The 20,191-nt window shown below is 42.5% G+C and overlaps 1 protein-coding gene across 2 annotated transcripts in view; it reads left to right on the top strand.

Annotated features, from left to right (window-relative positions):
- The first annotated feature begins 15,727 nt into the window (after positions 1-15,727).
- Positions 15,728-20,191, top strand: part of grm3 (glutamate receptor, metabotropic 3) — a 37,079-nt gene continuing 32,615 nt past the window's right edge. For both annotated transcript variants that reach the window (XM_034587167.1, XM_034587166.1), the window contains exon 1: positions 15,728-15,903. The gene's annotated coding sequence lies outside the window, so the exon portion shown is untranslated. The remainder of the gene's footprint in view (positions 15,904-20,191) is intronic.

The raw sequence follows: 20,191 nt of genomic DNA, 5'->3' as shown, positions 1-20,191 counted from the left end.
TTGCCCCTGAGTTGGTAGATTTTCCTCTGCATTGGAGGTGAAGACAACAACTCCCGTGATCCCACGCTGCTTCATGACTGCATCAAACTTTGTTATTGAATTGATAGAGAGACACCTTGAGTTTGAACTCACATGTTGCACATTGGAATTTACAATTTTGCGTTGAGTTCTGTTTCTTTGTCATTTGCAGAACGAACCCCTTCAGTCCATTTTACAGCAAAACAAACAGCTTTTATCCCACAAACAAAACAAGGAGTATTACATTCTGTACAAAAGACATTTGTGGTTTGTGTTTGTCCACCTTTCTATTGATCAATGAATTTCAAAGGCCATCTAGCTCAACAAGGTCCATTGTCTGCTTTCTGTCTTTATCTAACACAATGACAGATAGAGCTTCATGTGTGTGTATGTAAGCAGCTGATGACATTTCATATATAGGACATGTGTCTGTATTTTGGGGGAATTCTAAAGGCAAAGATGATGGAGTTCATGCTGCTGGAATTGTGAACAGTTCCTGTTGCTTTACTTAACAGAACTGAGCGATGTCAGGGTTAGGGCTTTTATCTTCATCAGGAATGTAAGGTAGACACACACGTGGGCGCACGTGCACACTCACACGCAAACACACAAACACACACAGATCCCTGAAGCACAGCACGACATGCTATCTAGATTCCACTTTCTGAAGATCAAACTCCTCACGTCTCAAAGACGAGACAGTTCTGCTACCCTGCCCTGTACTCAGCGAGGAGGAGGAAAGAGGTGGGAGTGAAGAATGAGAGCTGGGGCAGAGGCAGGAAGAGGTGAAGGAGACAGGGAGGGGAGGGATGGGAAGACAAGGTGAGGCTTTTGTGTGAGCACGCAAAATATATTTATTTATGGCCAAAAAGATTCAAGTCAGCCTTAAGATTCAGACTAAAAGTAAAGTCAGATCTGTGTATAGCAACTGTATTTAAGCATGTGGGTTGTGTGATTGTGTACAGGGAATAAAAAAACAAACAGAGGACTTCAGAGAAAGAGAGGAATGGACGGAGGTTTATTTATTGACACCCTTAGTTTCTGATTCCTGATATTTTAACATTTATCAGTGCATCAGACCTTGCCAGCTTTATCCTTGCCTCAGCACCGACAACGACTGATGCATCATGTGTTTTCTATCCAGTCTGCACATGAGCGTCAGATTTCCAACGTTCCCTCAAGCTATAGAGAAACACAAACACAAACACACACAGAAGCCTCACAGGAAGGGTGGCCTGACAGCACGATGAGCAGCTCAGTGTGTACTTCCACGATAGTGTGTAGTGTGATGTTACAAAACAGATACAGATGGCAGCTTCTTGCAACCTATCGATTAGCGATACATGCGGAGATTGACACAGATGTGCTCACATGCACACACTCACAGTTGAACCATAGCAAAAATACGTCACCTTCCCCCCACCGTCAATCGTTTCAACAACACTTGGAGTCTACAGCTGTGATAGCGGCTTCCGTCAGGCTGCACCGGAGACGTTACAAAGGTGTACAAAATATCATGAAAATCTATTTAAGGATTATTGAGATGTTTCCATTCATACCTCTGCCAAGGGCCCTATCTCACAATGTTAAAGAAGTGATTAAAAAAAATTCCTGGATCCATCCGTCTTTCAGGATGTGTGCCAAAGTTTAATGGGTTCTTTCTTGGCCCACGTCCAGTCCTTATTCAGACTTTCATGGAAATGTGCTCTGTAGTTTATCTGTAATCCTGCTGAAAAAAACCCACCCACATACAAACAAACGGAGAAGGGTGACAACATAACCACCTTGGCCCGAAGTAACAAACAAATATCAACCTCTTGGTGGCGCTAGATGATTCAGGGGATTACCAAAGTCAATAGGCTTATTCCTCTGGGGGATCGCAAATGCCTATCCCAGAATTAAACTGTGTTTTAGCCAAAGTACCTGGAACTTCTAGTCTTAGGAACATTTTTTAAGGAGCTAAAAAGTTACCATCTGTGTTTTCACTGTGGTCTAAAGACCAGGGGAGATGAGCCTGCTGACGATCAACCGATAACTACAACAACAGAAAACATGGAGGAGATTCAATTGCTTGTTGTTGCTGTTGTTTGTGATTCTCAAATGGTAGCAAATGGTTTTGTTTATGTAATGCCGGATATGAAACAAGCACTAGTAGCAAAGCAAATTCCAAACACCTGAAACGCTTGACTTAAAGTAAGAACACGGATTCTGTGAGCTATTGGGGAGATTGACGTATACCCTCCACATTAAAATACCTTGTCAATCATATTTGTTAATAAAGTTAATGTAGACCGCATCGACTTATGTTTGGGCCCCTTTGTGTGTGTTTCAGATCTGTGAAAATTACAGACTCGTGTTTCAGCATCCATCTGGGCACAGAATAGAGAAACGGGAAAGGTTTGGAGAACGTGGTTCCGACTTACTGAGTGCAACATAAACGAGGTCAAACCTATGGTGGTACGAATGGTGAAAGAAGAGCGGGCTCTCGACGATCAAACCAGTACAGTAGTTGGTCGTTAGGTGACAGGCAAACTAAAATTTCCATTCCAAGATTCACGCTGCTACTCTATAGCCAAAAAGTCCCATACAAAGTCCAGGAGAGGCTGAGGAAGAAGGAATGTGTGAGGCAAGGACAGATGGACCGACAGACTGAGGGAGAAGATACACACAGACGGATGGAGAGATGGACAAACTTTCAGAGTAAGATTCTTTGATGTATTTGTTTCTTCATCTTCCAGCTAAAAGCCATTCTTGTTGCTTGGTTTTTTTTTTTCCCCCATAAGAAGATTAGCTGCGAGAGGTGACGCAACACCCCCAGATTACACTGCATGTCGTTGTTGTGATGCTCTATTCATCAGATCCTTAGCAGCCTTATTAGATTGGCACTCGTCCCTCGAATATTATACAACTGCAATCTATTCGTAGATCAGCTCCTGCCCTTATATAGACAAGCCGAAAAAATCGACAGCGAAATGAACCCTCTCGTTTCTACACTCAAAAGACAGAAAAACGTATCAGGAGAACAACATTGTCACACAGAAGCAATTAGAGCTGTCAGACAGACCCGCAGAAGACAACGTGACCTCTCGTTCTCAGGAGGGTTCTGGGTTAGGATCCCTCGCCTGTCGCCTACACACTCATGTCTCCCCAACACTTGTGGTACAATTCGTGTCTGACATCATCCATACTTTATGGCACATCATTTGGATGCATACCCCGTTCCACTTGTTTATGTAAATGCTGATATGAGTATCTGTCACTCCTCTCAATATCGTTATGATTAATGTATGCTGCCCCACATACACAGCCAACAGATCTCCAAGTCCTCGTGGCAGATGCTGCCAATGGTTTGATAAAAATGCAAAAAGGAGCGTGATTTTGTTTCGCAGCATACACAGGGATTTGAGGTGTTTTGCATGGAAGTCACAAAGAGAGATTTAGTATTCAGATGAGTCATGACATGATTATTGTTGCACACACACACACACACACACACACAACGCACACACTACAATTTACGGTCTAATTTAACACGCGTGCATCTTCTTGAAAGAATATAACAGCATATGGTGTTTTATAATGCATTGTCATCAACATGTGCTGTGTTTGTCCCAGAGAAGAAACACAGATGGGTTTTAAATGACATGAGCTCAAGCTGAAAGTCAGCAAGGTGTTTATAATAAAGGTCATCCAATAATTTCCCAAAATGACTCTCTCCGGGTGCTGCTGACTTTCTCATCTAATCTAATGTCTGATCTATTTCATTTTAATTTTTATCTTTCAGGAGTAACATCATTTCTCACAGGCCCATTATAGTGGATCAATTTGATTATTACATGATGTTTGTTTATGATAAAAAGCCTTTTACCATTCCTAAGCTTAGCCAATTTCCTATATATCATTTAGAGCTTCCCTTTAGCAAAGATATTGGCAGTTCTTCAGCGATAGTAAACACAGGACACTGACCCCCTGTATAATTTTATTTTCATTGCAGGATTATACTGGCGGAGGCCACAGTAACATTTGCACGTAATTGCCAACTGACCCTGTATTTACTTTCTTCACTGACACACTCAGGAAAGGGAAGAGATACTGAACAAGATGAGAGAGGAAACGAGAGAGGGAAGGGGATGGAGGTGAGAGAGGAAGAGCAGGTACCCTCTGTTTCATGGCAACACACACCTATAGCTTTAGCATGGTGGTCATGATGGTAACATTTTATAAATACAGGTTATTATGACATATTTGATCATATTCATGTGCTGTTCACAAGACTTTTCTGAAATATTAATCCAAAATGATGCAAACACAAACAGAGAGATGAAATAAAGAAAGTCTTCTTTTCCAGATCATGGTGTGGACCATTCATTGCATTTAACGCGATTTTTATACATAACTGCTGCACAGATCATTTTTGCTACTGCCCAATAACATGGTTTAAGGTTACCCCATTTTTGCCCCCAAATCATTTAAAAATGCACACATGTAGATCAGGTAAACCACAATTTGATCTCCCACATAGCGAGCGAAGGTACCTCTGCATTGCCTACACAGCCATTAACACACACATGTAATGACACATACTCAGAATGTAGAGTTATAATTCATGTGTTGTCCTTCATCAACACTAACCCTCAGAGAGAACTATGTGTTTTTCAGCTTTGCCTTATGTTGGATTCTCTCTCCTTCACACACATACACACACACACTCACACACACAAATATATACATATCCCTGGAGCATGCAATTACCTGTGTGTATGTGAATGACTGGTGGCGGTGTCATCACTGCGGTTGGAGGATATTAGCCCCAGCAGGAGCGGCTGACATCTTGGTGCTGCCACAGGGCTGTCTAACAGTGCAGAAAATAAAGGCTGGGAAACTCATTAAGACTCATTTACTATGTGTTGCTACAGAGTGCTCTAATTTAGACATGAAACCAGCTTCAGATCTGCCCCTGCAAACTGTGCGCCAGCATGCAAAATAGTTCCATGCCCCGGCCCTACTTGAACCACAAATCGTACACTTGATACTTTGATTGCAGAAGTTAGAAGGAGAGAAAAAGAACAAGAATAAGAAGGTGTGTTACGGAATATTTCTGTTATTATTGGTGGATTTCTGTTTTTTCTTTCTTTACTCATAGGGAAATAACTTTTCCACCTATTTTCTTGTCATTATATTGTCATTATAAGATTTTGTGGGATAGACACAAAACAGATGTTTGGGAGCATGGAGCCAGAACAGGTGAGTACATTTCACTTCCTTTAAAATAAACTTTTAAGCAAAATCTTTAAAAACGAACACATTGAATGTCACAAGTAAATAACAGCGGCTCTCTAGGTCATCGGTCCAAATATAGCCATAAGCGTTCAGGCCTCAATATCAATGCCTGGCGGCCAATAAATCACGATGTAATCTGTTCACATCGGCTCACCTGGTGCACCGCAGTCTCTGGCCTGTTTAACTTGATCAGAGCGGAGGCCACCTTAAGGCTGCGGTTTGAAATTGTACCCCCAGGGCTCAATGCCACAGCTCACACATATCCCTTCACCCCTCCTTCCCACACACACACACACAGACACACACATGCATACACAGAAAAAGAGAATCACACATACACCGGAAATGAAAAAAATCTGAGATGATCATGAGAAAGAAGTGTGTACTTGCCCACACACACACACACACACACACACACACACACACACACACACACACACACACACACACACACACACACACACACACACACACACACACACACACACACACACGCACGCACACACACACACACACACACACAAACACATTTTCAAGAACAAATACTTTCTGAGCTATATGTGGTTTGTCATCATTGAGATTATGTGAGCAGGAAATGATTTATTACCTATGCAATTTTGGTTCACTTATCATAGCAGTGTGTTGTGTGTCTGTGTGTGTGTAGGCTACGTGTGTGTGTGTGTGTGTGTGTGTGTGTGTGTGTGTGTGTGTGTGTGTGTGTGTGTGTGTGTGTGTGTGTGTGTGTGTGTGTGTGTGTGTGTGTGTTCATGTTAAAGTCTTTCAGCACATACTTGTCTTGGTACTGATATAATGGACAGAATTCTTGACTTAGAGCGTTTTCACACCTGAAAGTCTGGACCACTTGGTCCAAACCATGGTTCATGTCTTTGTCACGTTGTCTTTATTTGATCCTGTTTTGGTTTTACATCGTAATTTAAAAACAAAAGTATGAAGAATGTACGATAAACATATGTCCTGTTGTCATCACCTACATTGGATGCGTCTACCTATACTTGACATTCATTGGTTTGTAGACAAGCATGTGTCGGACATCAGCGTGTTGTCAATTCAAATTTTTGTGTGTAGAAATAAAGTGGGCCTTCCGTTTGAATGGAGAAGATGAACGTCACTGTAATATCATTACTGTACAACAACAAACATAATGTCAGAGGCCAAGACTATAAGAGAACCTGCGAGCCCTTTGTTTTTGGTCCGAAAGTCCGAACTATCCAAAGAAAAAACAATGTTGACACTGGAAACGATCCGAATCAAGTATTAAAGAACTCAAGAACTAAATATTGATCCTTTCACACCTGTTATTTTATTGCTAAAAGTCTGAAGGTCTGGACCAAACAAGTACATTTTGAAAAAAAACTAAACACTGAAGACATCAGGACAGAATGAAAAAAGTTTTAAAGAAGCTGTTTGTTCCATTCATGGCATAATACTTTACTACAGGAAGAATTTGCTTATTCAACCTAAACTAACATCCAATGATGCCTTTTATTTTCCTTCCTCTGCTGCTACTGCCTCTCTCAGATAAATGGCTGCACTTTACTCGGCGGCATTAAAAGTTTTTTGTTGTAAAACCCATAGAAAATAGAGGATTTTATGGCGCAGGGAGGGATTTATTGTATTCTGTCTGAAAACAGCTTAGGATGTGTTATACTTGCCATAACTTCAAAAGGACTTTATCGACTCGAGGCTCATCTAAAACGGAGGCTAAAAAAAGAGAGTCCAGTTCGATCAGTGGCTGAGCTCCTCTCCTCCCGCAGAGCCACAGACAGAAAGACACTTGAGGGGGGAAAAGACAAACTCGGAATTGCCCTGTGAGGTAACGTCAGTCTGTCCTCTGCTCGGAGCAGATTTTGGAACTGCCGTGTATTTTGAGAGCACTGCAGAGGATCTGTCAAGTGATGAGTTCGCTTTTCGCCATTGCATCTCCATGGTGTTTTCAAATCGAGCAGCTCACATAATTAGACGCACATAATTACACACACACGCACACACACACACAGAGGCACATATGGCCTCATCTGTAGTCTGGCTCTGTTTTTTACTGATTAGAAGTGGGGAGGTGAACTTAAAGGAGGATGAGGAGAGGAAACACAAAGAGGTGGACCGAGAGTCGAGGTCCGGAGAGAAAAATAAACTGTTCGAGCACATGTTTTTTTTCTCTGTGTCTGAAATGGTACCAAGGGAAGGATTCATGCCAGAGCAATTGTCTTCCGCTTTTCTGTTTTGTCCAACTTGCTATTTTAATACGGGTTGTGACTGAGAGCGCGTACATGTGGACTTGTACTATGTGTGTACAATATGGCACGCGTATAAAGCTCTTGTGTGGGTGTGTGTGTGTGTGAGAGTTTTGTTACACACTACAGGGGCAATTTGGGTCCCTGAAGGCCACTCTGTTGTGAAAGAGCAGGAAAAGCTGTGCCATCGCCAAACCCTCACCTGGACGACTCTTCAAAGCCCCGCTCTCAGAGCAGACATCCTGGAGCGACTGGCACGGGCAGAAATAGCAGCATAACGGCCCCGGATACAAAGTCAGCACCGGCCAAGGCATCTACTTTAAAAAAAAGAGAAAAAAGGTTGGGTGATAATGTGGGAGCTGAGATAGAGATTTTCCTCCAGTGTCACAGTCTACTTTTGTCTGTAGATCTCTTATCTTTTTAATAAATAAACTTCCTCTTGATTAAAATGTCCCTGTCCAACTGTCTATCTATGTGGTATGTTGCATGATGCACAGTAGGTTGTCTATGTATTATTTTTTTCCCCTATCTTTATTCTAGAGCAATTTCACATTGAGTTTTTGTAATGTTCTGCCTCAAAACCCTGCACTCGTATTTAAATAGCTCATTCTTGTGTTTTGATTTGCTCAAGCGTGCTTGCACTCGCCTCGCACTCACACTGCTTCTGTGCGTGCATGACACGTCTGACAAATGAAGTTATCCCTCCCTGATTGCGGGTGCGTTAGCTTTACTTCATTAAGAGTCCCATGCAGGCGGTTTATTTTCACACTCCAACGGCAGAACGATTTCAATTGTCTAAACTACACCTGGCATCCTGTTTGTTGAGGAACAAGAAAGAGCGGAGGAGAAATCAGGGAGCAGATATTTCATGTTCGCACAGAAGCAGCCCGAGCGTGAGATGAAGAGTTTACGCTGGAGCAAAGGTAATCTGTCCAAGCAATAAAATATCTGAGTGCAAGCGCACAGTTTGAGCACAAGCAGAGCAAATCTAACCACAAGCAATTTGAGTGTAAGTGCAGGGTTTTGAGTGGAGGCTTTACTAAATCTGAATGTGAAACCAATTAGTTCTGCTCTCAAACTGAAATACCACACTCTGGAAGGAAAGGAGAAAAAACATACATGTTCTGAATGACAACATCGAGAAGGAGAAAAGGAATAAGGGAAAATACAGGTTTGTAGCAGATGTGATAAAAAAAAAAAAAAAAGATTAATGGACAGGGCGGCTAAGTTCTTTCGAGCTTTTTATGAAGTAAACATGCACGAGTAGATAACACAATATCATTCTAGGAAAAGATATAAGCTATAAATAAATATGGAGGCGTAGAACACAACACGATGAGCCTCAGAATAAACCAAGGCGTAATGCGGACAAAGCACAGAAGTTTGAATATCACAGCGCTGCCCTGGTTTGGATGACTCTTGATATCCAGGGATGGATCACCTCATTAATGAAACATCATTTTTTATCAAATCGCAACATTAAATATTAAAATGTGTGATAATGAACTGGTCATCCTGCTTAACTGCTCCGAGTGTCAGGAGCCATGACAGATGACACATGTACTGTATGAGCACAGGCGTACAAATACACACAAACATGCTTTCACACACACACACACACACACACACACACACACACACACTGGCGAGACTGGCCCCCATTCATCATCGAGCACCTCTGTGACTGGCCCCTGCCAAGACCTGGTGAGTTTCATCAGCGCTGACGGAGGACAGATTTCACTCCATTCTCTCTCTGATGAGCTTGCACTCTCTCAGCCTGACTCCAGGAGACATCCAGCTCTTATTTTCTCTGCTAGATGACTGTCATTATCCTAATTTTCACTCTGTGAGTGTCAGCGTAAGTACTGTGCCAGTGTGCGTGTGTGTGTGCGTGTGTGTGTGTGTGCGCGTGTGTGTGTGATTCAGATCAAATTCTAACCCTCAACCCAGTGAGGATGTAGTTCCTCTCAGTGCTAAGCCGACGAATCACATTAAGCAGTAACATTTTGAACATTACGATGTCTACAAATTGCAGACAATAATATAATATTAGCATCTCCAGCTCCAGTGACTATTGAGCACTGTTTATTGCATGGTATATTAAATCTTTGTCTGCAGGGTGAAAACTTTATTTGTATGATCCTCACACTTTAAACTAGCTTTGTCTCGTTCATCCAATCAGCTTAATGATAGTCAACGTTAATGAAACTCTAGTCTAATCACTTTGAATGAGAGGTCCCCTGACTGAGGAGGCTTTTTACAGCCAAAACAATCAATGTCATTAGACTCAGACAATTTGATCCAGTAGTTAAACATAATGAATGTGCTTTATGTCTATATGTCTACTTCTAAAGTGGGTCCTGCCAAAATATAACCATACTTTAAAAGGTAGGATTCATTTCTGGGAGGAGTGATTTATGATTTCCATGTTACATTACAAACTCCAACATCACAGCTGCTTCATCATAAAAGAAAATTCATATAATCAACTAAAAGCCAATTTCACTAAATTTTTTAAAGGATTGAGTATATTTACTCTGTTTGCATTTAATGTCACATAGTCAGTGTCCTCCATAGTCTTGGGACAAACCAGAATCTGAAAACGAGGAGGTTTTCATCTTTGCAATAATTTTGGAAGGATATTGTAGAACTTGTTGCAGCAGATCAGAAAACATTCATATTTTTTAGAGCAAGGAGGACGGGTTTAAATTTTGGAGACTAGTTTTGTATTGACCCTCTCCTCCTTTTCTTCTTTTGTATTTTTCTTTTATGCCGCAACCTTGCAATTTTAAAAATAATACAGTCACACACACAAAAAAAAAAAATGCAGTAAATAGAAGAGCAATATTCTGGACCGCAATAATCACAAAACATTCCACGAGTCCTTTAGGAACAGAGGAGCTGTGGAGTGCTTGCTCTAAGAAATTGGGTTATGGCTCTGTCTAAAACGAGATACAGCAGCATCCGACGGACAGAGAACTGACAACGGATCTAAAAACTAACATATAGAAATCTTTAGGATCAGCAAGGTGAGTGAGTTAGTGAGCGTGTGTGTGTGTGTGTGTGTGTGTGTGTGTGTGTGTGTGTGTGTGTGTGTGTGTGTGTGTGTGTGTGTGTGTGTGTGTGTGTGCTTGCATGTGCATATATCTGTGTCATGTGTCGGGGCCTCTGCTTTGCGTTGCATTTCTCCTTCCTCTCATCCATGCACTCTTATTGTCAGAATGCTGCTGCAGATCGCCTCATATCATTAATCAATTATTCACCAGTAGCCTGTTAATGTTTAATGAGTGAGGCTGCTGCGGTCAATTACTAATGAATTGTGGTCATGGTGAGAAAGCTCAGAGTAGAGGCCAAATCAGATACTGTACACAGTCAGTTAGTGTGTGTGTACATGTGTACTTGTACATATTCTATAGACGCAAACCCCCCTTGAGGGTTTCTGTGTGAAGTGTAGTTTGATCACATGATATTGACTTTGATTTTCTTTTTATGTTGCTGATTTTCCCAAAATAATGTCATTTTCAGTAACACAGTGAGGAACGTCTCACAAGGGAATCTGAAAACAAAAACAAGGCAAGTTAGCTCCTCCAAAAAAATATTTTAATCTTGTACAGAATGTTTGTGCCACAATTTCTTTATCGAAAAATAAAGGAAATGAAAAAAATCAGTTAAGGCAAAGTCATAATTTCCTCGTCCCCCAGTCCGCTGGGGTCCTCTTTGGTCATCATGGCGTAAATGTGGTCATCCAACCCTTGTCCGCTTGCAGACTCCTATGTGGATGTGCACAAGCAGCCAAATATTTGAGTGCATTGACTATATGCGTCGACTGTGCATGCTCCAGGTAAAAACATTCCATCTACTGGAATGGAATATAATGGACACACATTTTAGTATGAAATGATCGTGACCAGAACGAGTGTGTCATCTCTCAGCGGACACAGAACACGGAAACCATGGTCAACCCTTGAGTGGCATTTCAATCAGATTTTTGCACAACTAGAAATATTTTCTGTTTTTGTGAGATCTGTTTCATTCAAAATCAAAGATGTCTGATCTTACACGGCTGCAAAAAAAGTTCAGCCTGTAAACTACTCCGGACAGAAGGTGTGTGAGGTGAGTCACAGCTCTGTGATATAGTGTGTGTGTGTGTGTGTGTGTGTGTGTGTGTGTGTGTGTGTGTGTGTGTGTGTGTGTGTGTGTGTGTGTGTATTGGACTGGCGGGCAGACGAACATGAGACAGGTCAGTGCGTGTCCTGTGAAGTGTGTGCGGCCTGCAGTCTGTTGGCCATGCCTCTGTGACTAAGATAATTAGAGACCAACCCCCCGTTAGGAGACATCAACTGCCCAAAACGACATCACCAGCCATATGATATTCACACACACACACACACACACACACACACACACACACACACACACACACACACACACACACACACACACACACACACACACACACACACACACACACACACACGCTTTTAAGACACATTTAGGGCAAAAGTTTAATTTCCAAATATAGCCATTGTTTTCAAATACCAGCCTCACACTGGCAGACTTCTGTTGAGTGTAAACCATCATGATCTCTACTGTTCTCACACTCGGTCCAGTCTATAGTTATATAATGAATATTTAACCATTGAGTAAAGTTTTGCAGAGAAAAAACATCTAGAGTTACTAATGACATGGTTTCTATTGCAGTAACATAGATGCTGTTTTGTGTAGGAAACTCATAGGAGCTAAATACGATAAGCAGTAAATTTGTTTAAAAAAAATTTGATTGAGTAGATACATACTCATTGTCGTAATAAAATTCAGAGCTTGGTTTAGCTGGTCTTTATCTCTCCCATCCAGAGTGTGACCACAGAAATGAAGCTAAGAAAAAGTGTGGAGCTTAGCTATATCCACGAGCTCATTCTCTCTGCTCATCCAATCACAACCTGACACGTCCGGAATGAGCCAATCACCTGTAAGCTGTCAGAGTTTGAAATGTTCTCTCTCCCTCCTGTCATTCAGCTCAGTCAGTTCATTGTTCTGCGACCCCCCTCAGCTCTGGATACCAGGTGATCTTCCTTCAAACCATCCAACCAGAAGCCTTCATGAGACGTCCCAACTTCCTGCTCCATTCCTTATCACTACCAGTGTCAAGGCTCTGGGGGAAGTCTCCTTCATGTCCAAACCACCTGATTCATAGGACTGCTTCAATTGTGTTCAACTTCCTGTTGGGGTTTAAAGGATCAGTGTGTAGAATGTAGTGACATCTACTGGTGAAGTTGCATGTTGCAGCTGAATACCCCTCACCTCAGAGAAACTGTGGCAGCCTTCAGTTGTCATAAAAGTCTCAACAGATGTTTAGTTTGTCCTGTTTGGACCCGCTACTGATGTAAATATTAAGTATGTAAATCTAAAGGGCCAATAGATCCCTTTCACCTAAATCTTACACACTGGACCTTTAAGTGCCAAAGTCTATTCCTCCTGTTCACAATAAATGTTGTATTATTCTTATTTGTTTCTCTATTATCTTCTCCTGACTGAAATGTATCTGAAGAACAGGTCAGCCTTCAAACCATATCTTTTTTAAAAAAATTAACCATGTCTTTTTGCTTGTTGGAACTGCAGTGAAACCAAATTGGAGACTTTGTATGTTGATGAAATCTGTTGTTTTGCGTGGTGCTAACATTGGTCTACACACACACACTCCACAAATATTTATACTTTAATTCGTCTCAAGACAAATTCAACAAATCATCTTATATCTTAATCACACATCCAATAGAAACAGCCTAAAACTGTTATTCTCACATTGGGCCAAAGCTCCGCGTTATTAGAAGGCCTTTTGTCCCTTTGGCTACATCACAAGTGACCACACTGACCAGAGCAAATGGGAGCTTGTGGCCGTAAGTAGCGCCGTTGTCCGACCAACACTGGACACACTTCTGAGCACACTCACTCCTCTGTGCGAAGCTCCATCCATCACGAGGCCAAGACAGGACAGAAGACCATGGGAAATGAAGCATGGATAATTCTATTAGCGCTGGGACACAAACAATCTGTGTGGAATCAAAGAAGAGGGAAACATAATCCCAGCGGACCTACTTCCTGCTGCATGAGCTGGAGCAGTTCAGCATCGGGCTAAATGTTACATTCCTGCAATGTACACACACATTCACGCTCAAACACACACACACACACACACAGAGCTTCATGCCTGTAGATGACTTCATAAAGTATGGTTCAACTGGTCCATATTTACCATCTATCACTCTGGTATGTATTTCTCACCCTCTTTCTTTCTGTCTTTCTGTCTTTCTTTCTGCTTTTCGGCCATGTTGTGTCTCGGTTTTTGGGGAAAGGCCGAGCACAAAGCTCTCTCGCTGAGGGACCCTTATGGGACAAAGCTGGCTTTCTGGGCTTTCTGCATATATGCATGCCATGCGGACAATGAGGCCTTTATTAGAGCATCCAGCATCTCCAAAACCCAAGCGGCAGGGACGACGGATGAAGGCCGGGAAAGCTGTGACTGACACTGGCCACAAGTGTGTGTGTGTGTGTGTGTTTGTTCACTTATCACCTCATGCCCGTGCGTGCATGTGTGTCACAGGGGTGTGAAGTGGATGCTCTTATCCTCAGTCCTTCAGTCAACTAATCAATCTCTACCCATCCGAAGCTTATCCCCAGAGACAGTTTTCTTATGCCATATGGTGTCACAGGGTACGTACGTGGAAAACATATGAGCTAGTCAGGAACTTCACCTTGCCGTCATCATACATCTGCATATAAAGCAGGCAACACAACATGCGGTGGCCTGCGGCTGCAATCAGAAAGAACACTGCTTTGAGCAAGCCCTCAGACAGTGTATCTTTATGCACTTGACTAACTTTACAATCCAGAAATCAGGCCTCTGGACTGCCGCTATGTGTGTGTGTTTGTGTGCGAGTGTGTGTGTGTAGTGTTCATTTTTGTGTGCATTTGTGTAGAGTAGAGAGAGAGAGAGAGAGAGAGAGAGAGAGAGTGAGAGAGAGAGAGAGAGAGAGAGAGAGAGCGCTCTGTGACTCAATCATGCGTGAAGAGGATTTTCTGTTCAATAGGAGCTGCACACTTGCATACTTGCATTCTAATGACTCCATGTGCATAATCATACAAACAAGTACAGATGCACATGTATGTGTGTGTGTGTGTGTGTGTGTGTGTGAGTGTGTTTTCACACATCCCACTGAGCGCCACTGTTTCTGCTCTCATGACGGAAAGACGAGGGAAGACGCAGGGAGAGAGAGAGAGAGAGAGAGAGACAGACTCCATAACTTGTGGAAAAACAGTGCAAGTGTGCGTGTGTGCGTGTGTGTGTGCGTGTGCGCGTGTGTGTGTGTGTGTGTGTGTGTGTGTGTGTGTGTGTGTGTGTGTGTGTGTGTGTGTGTGTGTGTGTGTGTGTGGTTGCCATATATCATGCATCATATTAGCGATGTAAGGATTCACATGTAAACCTCCAAGTCCAAGCTGTGAGGTCTGGATGTGCTATCTCTCTATCGCTGAACCACGCAGCCGATGCCACATCTTTCTAAATATGCCTGAGCGAGATGAGGAATGGGCAGCATGTGCAGCGCCCTCCTCCCAGTCTTTTTTCCCTTTTTTTCTCACTGAGTCTAATAATATGTTGAAACATTGATGGAGCCTCCATGAAATGATAAAACACACTCTCTGTACTTCATCATATATGTTTTGAGTCAGGACAGATAGATGAAGATGAATTCAGTGCATTATCCTGCACCTCTCACACACACATGTGAACCAGTCATCTGGGAGCATCTCTCTCTCTCTCTCTCTCTCTCTCTCTCTCTCTCTCTCTCTCTCTCTCGCTCCCTCTTTTCTCTCACTCCCTCTCTCTCTCTCTCTCTCTCTCTTCACTCAATAAAGCTGGAGTTGTTATTCTGAGTGGTAAACATGTGCTAAGGGGTGGGGGGAGTGGGGGGGGGCGAATGGCTAAGTTTTCTTTTTATCCAATAAAAATGTCTCCTTGCCAGATCGATTGTTGTTGCTAGGAGACTGAAGCATCCTTTGGCAAGGGGCTACAGCTCTCCACGTCTGTTGTTTCCCTCTCTCTCTCCATCTCTCTCTCTCTCTCTCTCTCTCTCTCTCTCAATATATCTCCCCCTCTCTTTCACACACACACACACACACACACACACATGCACGCGCGCACACACTCTCTCTCTCTCTCTCGCACACACACAGGGAGCAGGGGCGCCCATCCTCTCCCTCTCAGTGCGACTCCTCCGAGGGATCAGGAGTAGACTAAGTCAAACTTCATGCAGTTTGAGATTTGTGCGCAACCTCCGAAGCCTCCGAGTCGCCAAAGGTAGGTGGAATATAACACACTCCTCACTGTTTGGGTAGACGTGTTGCAGTCTCGCATTACGGGTTATTAGGCGACATTGTGCAGTGGAAAATTGTCAGTCCGGCACCGTTCGAGCTGAGCGCCAGCCAATCCTGCGATGCTGAGCAATTTGCTTTGAACTTTGCGCAGGATTTAAACACCCAGTTGTGCTGCAGGAGCGCGGCTCCCGTGGACCTTGTTTATTCTGATGCATCCTCAGATCGCAGGCTTGTGATGAAAAACAAAAGAAAACAGAGCTGACAGCAGCTTTCTCTCTGCAGCAGAGGCACGGTGGTGAAGGTGCACAAGGTGAAACAAAGAGTAGTGTCTCTGCGTATTTTACGCAGCGTGGAGAAGTTATTTGGGTTCAGACAGACCGCACCGAGGCATGTCCCGCGGCTTTAGGCTTCCTGGGTGGGGGGGAGGGAGATGGGCGGATAGTGCGTCTCTGGAAACAGGGATACAGGTGGATGTGTGGTCACATCAGTGGAGTAACTGCGTTCGCCCCAGAACAGCCAGTCGTCATCAGAGGAGCATGGAGCTGTGCTGAAGGTCCAGGATGAGCACAGTGTCCACATCCACAGCAGATGTTACAGACCTCAGTCAGTCGGATTCTCCTCAGTTGAGTTGAACATGCAATAGCCAGAACTTGAACTTAGTCAACAGTGTTTCTGCAGATGCCCCACACATGCTGCTCCCTGATTCCAAATCCCTGCATCTGAATTCAGAAGAAAAGAGAAGATTCCAGGCTCATGTGTTGTCTCAGGTGTGTCCCGCACTCAACAGTGAGTGTAGACAGACCTTGCCGGTTTCTACACTGATCAGTTATTGCCTAGCTATTGAATAACTTTGTTTGGGTTTAAATCAGAGCTTCTCTTCTTAAATTAATAGCAGAGACGTTAAAATGACACACAGCAGACAAGCGTCAGATAGCTTCCCTCCTTTTTTATTAGAAAGTGATGTAGGCTCCTGAATCTGAAAATTACCAGTACATGAATTACATGTTCCAAAATTTTACAAAATCACGCAGTTATTTTCCTTCCCATGGTTGTAATGGTATATTGACATTGCAATATCAACATCAGCAGATGGGCTCACTACAGTAGGAAAACTATTCTTAGTGTTCTACAGAGAGGAGAACAAACATTTACTCAGAGGAGGGCTGGGCATGTGCCTGTTCTGCTGCATATCTGGTGAATCCATGACAGATAGCAACAATAACAACAACAATAATAAGTATAAGAATGATACACTTTATATAAAATTGTTATGTGGCCGTTGGGAATGAAAACTTTGAATCGTGCAAAACTTCAGGGGTGGGATCAATATATGTGTGTGATTCCGCGTGTAAAATAAAGTTTATTTGCTCTTAACAGAATAATGTCTGATTTTAATGTTTATTATATTTCATAATTTTGAAATCCTTCCACACGTTTTGCCTCCGAATTTTACAGAAACAATGCAACATATTTGATTGTGTGATTGTGTGTCCGACATTATGGGTCAATTCATTTGTGTGAATTCACGCTAACAGTATGTATGTACATCCTTCAGTGTGTGTGTGTGTGTGTGTGTGTGTGTGTGTGTGTGTGTGTGTGTGTGTGTGTGTGTGTGTTCGTGTGGACCGGAAGGTCAAATGCAGTGCAGGAGGGAGTTGAAAGTGTGGGAGGGCATTTGGTGGCCTTGTTAAACCTCAAAGACATGCATACAAGCCTCCATAGACATGTTTGCGTTTGTGAGTGTGCATGTGTGTTTGGAGCATGTGCATCTATGAGCGAGTCGGGGGACAATGGTCCGCAAGTGGCCTTGAGTCTCAGCATTTTCATGCTGGTAAATGTGCTTACACGAGCTTGTGTGTGTGTGTGTGCGCATGTTAGTCAGTGTACAAAAGGCCTTGTAGCTCCCACACAGCACCAATCAGTTTTAATAGACTTGTGAATTGGCAAAGGAGTTACGTGTGGATATATGTGTGCATGTTGTGTCGGATGTAGAATATGGTTTGATGGTTTTCCTGATGGGTCAATGTTTCATTGATTTGACATAACATGACTGAAATCTCAGGCGCAGACTTAAATACATGAAAGGAAGCAAAAACATGGTAAGGCAATTAAAATAATTGTGTAAATACATACATGTCTACGTAAAGGTCACATGTTTTAGTGCAAGAAAGCGCTCTGGACAGAAAACACTGAAGTCATGTTGTGCCCCAAATCAGTGTGAAAGTATGTTGTTGCTGTAGCAGAGTGGCAGGTATGGTCCGTTTGAATTCATGTCAGTTGCAGTCAAATCTAATACTGAAATATTTCCCAAGGATAAAAAGAAAGAAATGGTTTCCTTCTATATTTCCTGCAAGGCGCTCAAACACGTGCCAACACGCCTGCTCATAAAACAGGATTACGCAGGAGGACTTTGAGATTCAAAACGTGTTTAACGACATATATGAAGAACCGAGCGTCTGGATAAATACCAAAAAAGTGGATTATGCTGTGAGAGGAGTGGTTTCATGAAGTTGTGTGGACATTTTGTCACTACTGGTTTCAACCAACAACTCCAGCCCACCTCAGGCACTGTGCTCGATGACAGAAAAAACCCACAAACCTTTTACAGAAAGTTTTCATGCTTACAGGGGGCGACTGGCTGGTACTTAATAGCAGAGCAGTGTCGTATGAGGAGAGGCCCCATAAAACGTTCCTTCTATTTGGGTTTTGATTCTGTTTTTAATGTGGCCACAGTTAATGCTTCAGTTTGCACATTTGGATCTGAATCCATTCCGGGATGTGTTTGTAGAGCGTGGACCTCTCCATCAAAGCTTTAGTGATATATAGACAGAGCATATATATATATATATATATATATACCTCATGTGAGACAATTAATGGTGTGCTAAAAAATATTGTATCAGATGAAATAATGTCATTAATGGCAGAATAATGGGAAATGGTGTTTGGAGCGCCTGAATTTGTTAGAAAGGGATTTTTTGTATATTTCTTACTTTCATGTACTGTGATGCACAGTTTGGTCGTCATTGATATACTACTGGAGGTTTAGTCCAAGTACATTCATAAAAACTAGTTTCATAACAGATGCACCTGACTTAAGTCATACTTTGGTACATCTGACAGTGTATGGAGTGGTGTTTGAAGTACATGTTGTCGTGCTTACGGACTACTTTCTGATAACAACGACTAATAACCGGGAGACAGACAGGTGAGGTATAAACTTTATTGATTTTTGTGACGGCTCACTGGCCCGCTGATGCACCAGGAATTCTCCTGGCGCTCCTGATGACCAGTCCGAGATGACAGACAGGTCAGTGTTTGTTGTTAGAAAGGGAGAAGAGAGAGAGAGAGAGAGAGAGAGAGAGAGAGAGAGAGAGAGAGAGAGAGAGAGAGAGAGAGAGAGAGAGGGGCTAAGTGAAGAAATGGCACAAAATACTTGCATTCCCTGGGCGGCCACAGTCCAGGTAATTAATCTGAAACACTTAAGTAAAAGAGGTGGTTTGCCAAGTGTGGCTAATAGTAGCACTAGTAGCCTTGGTTCCTTGCAGGTTCAGATCCACATGCTTGTGCTGAATGTGGTTGTACAATACTGCCAAACCACGCTGGTTTTACAAGATGACATCTGTCTCACTTTCCACCCCGCGACTTTACAACACTCGGGCATTAGCGCAGGGAGACGGGAGCTGCCGTTGGCTCGGGCTGCAGCCCCCGTCAACTGGCATGTGGCTGAGAACACTTTAGTTTCATCAGTTAAACAACGTTGTACGTTATTGAAAGATTAATAATTGGTTTAACAAATCAACATTTCTGCTGCTGCCTAGCAAGATAGAAACAATAATCATTTTGCTGACTAATCGTGCACATCCATGCTTAAAAATGCTGCATTCAAATTGAAGCAACATGTTTCTTTGAACTCAGGGATCCTGGTAGTGATGTGCAGTGCTGTCTGCAGTCTAAATATACAGTCCTTTGTAAACAAAGATTACATAATTACTTCATAATTCATTTATTACAGTTAATGATAATTATTTATTTACTTAGAAGACTTTGTTTGAGTAAACCTACAAATAGTAAAACGTCTATCAGCACAACCGTGACTGAGATAAGGCATAAAATACAAAAGCACTTATTTTGCCTTTTACTTTGGACAATTTATTTGCTTCTGTGGCGTATTTTACAATAATCATCCATTTTATATGATTGAATATAATCATATACAAGCTTCTTAATGTGGTTGTCCATGGTGCTGAATTCATTTCATTTGTAAACAA

This window comes from Hippoglossus hippoglossus, chromosome 6 (genome assembly GCF_009819705.1).
Source record: "Hippoglossus hippoglossus isolate fHipHip1 chromosome 6, fHipHip1.pri, whole genome shotgun sequence".
Taxonomy (NCBI): Eukaryota; Metazoa; Chordata; class Actinopteri; order Pleuronectiformes; family Pleuronectidae; genus Hippoglossus; species Hippoglossus hippoglossus.
This window is presented reverse-complemented; position numbering and strand designations above follow the sequence as displayed.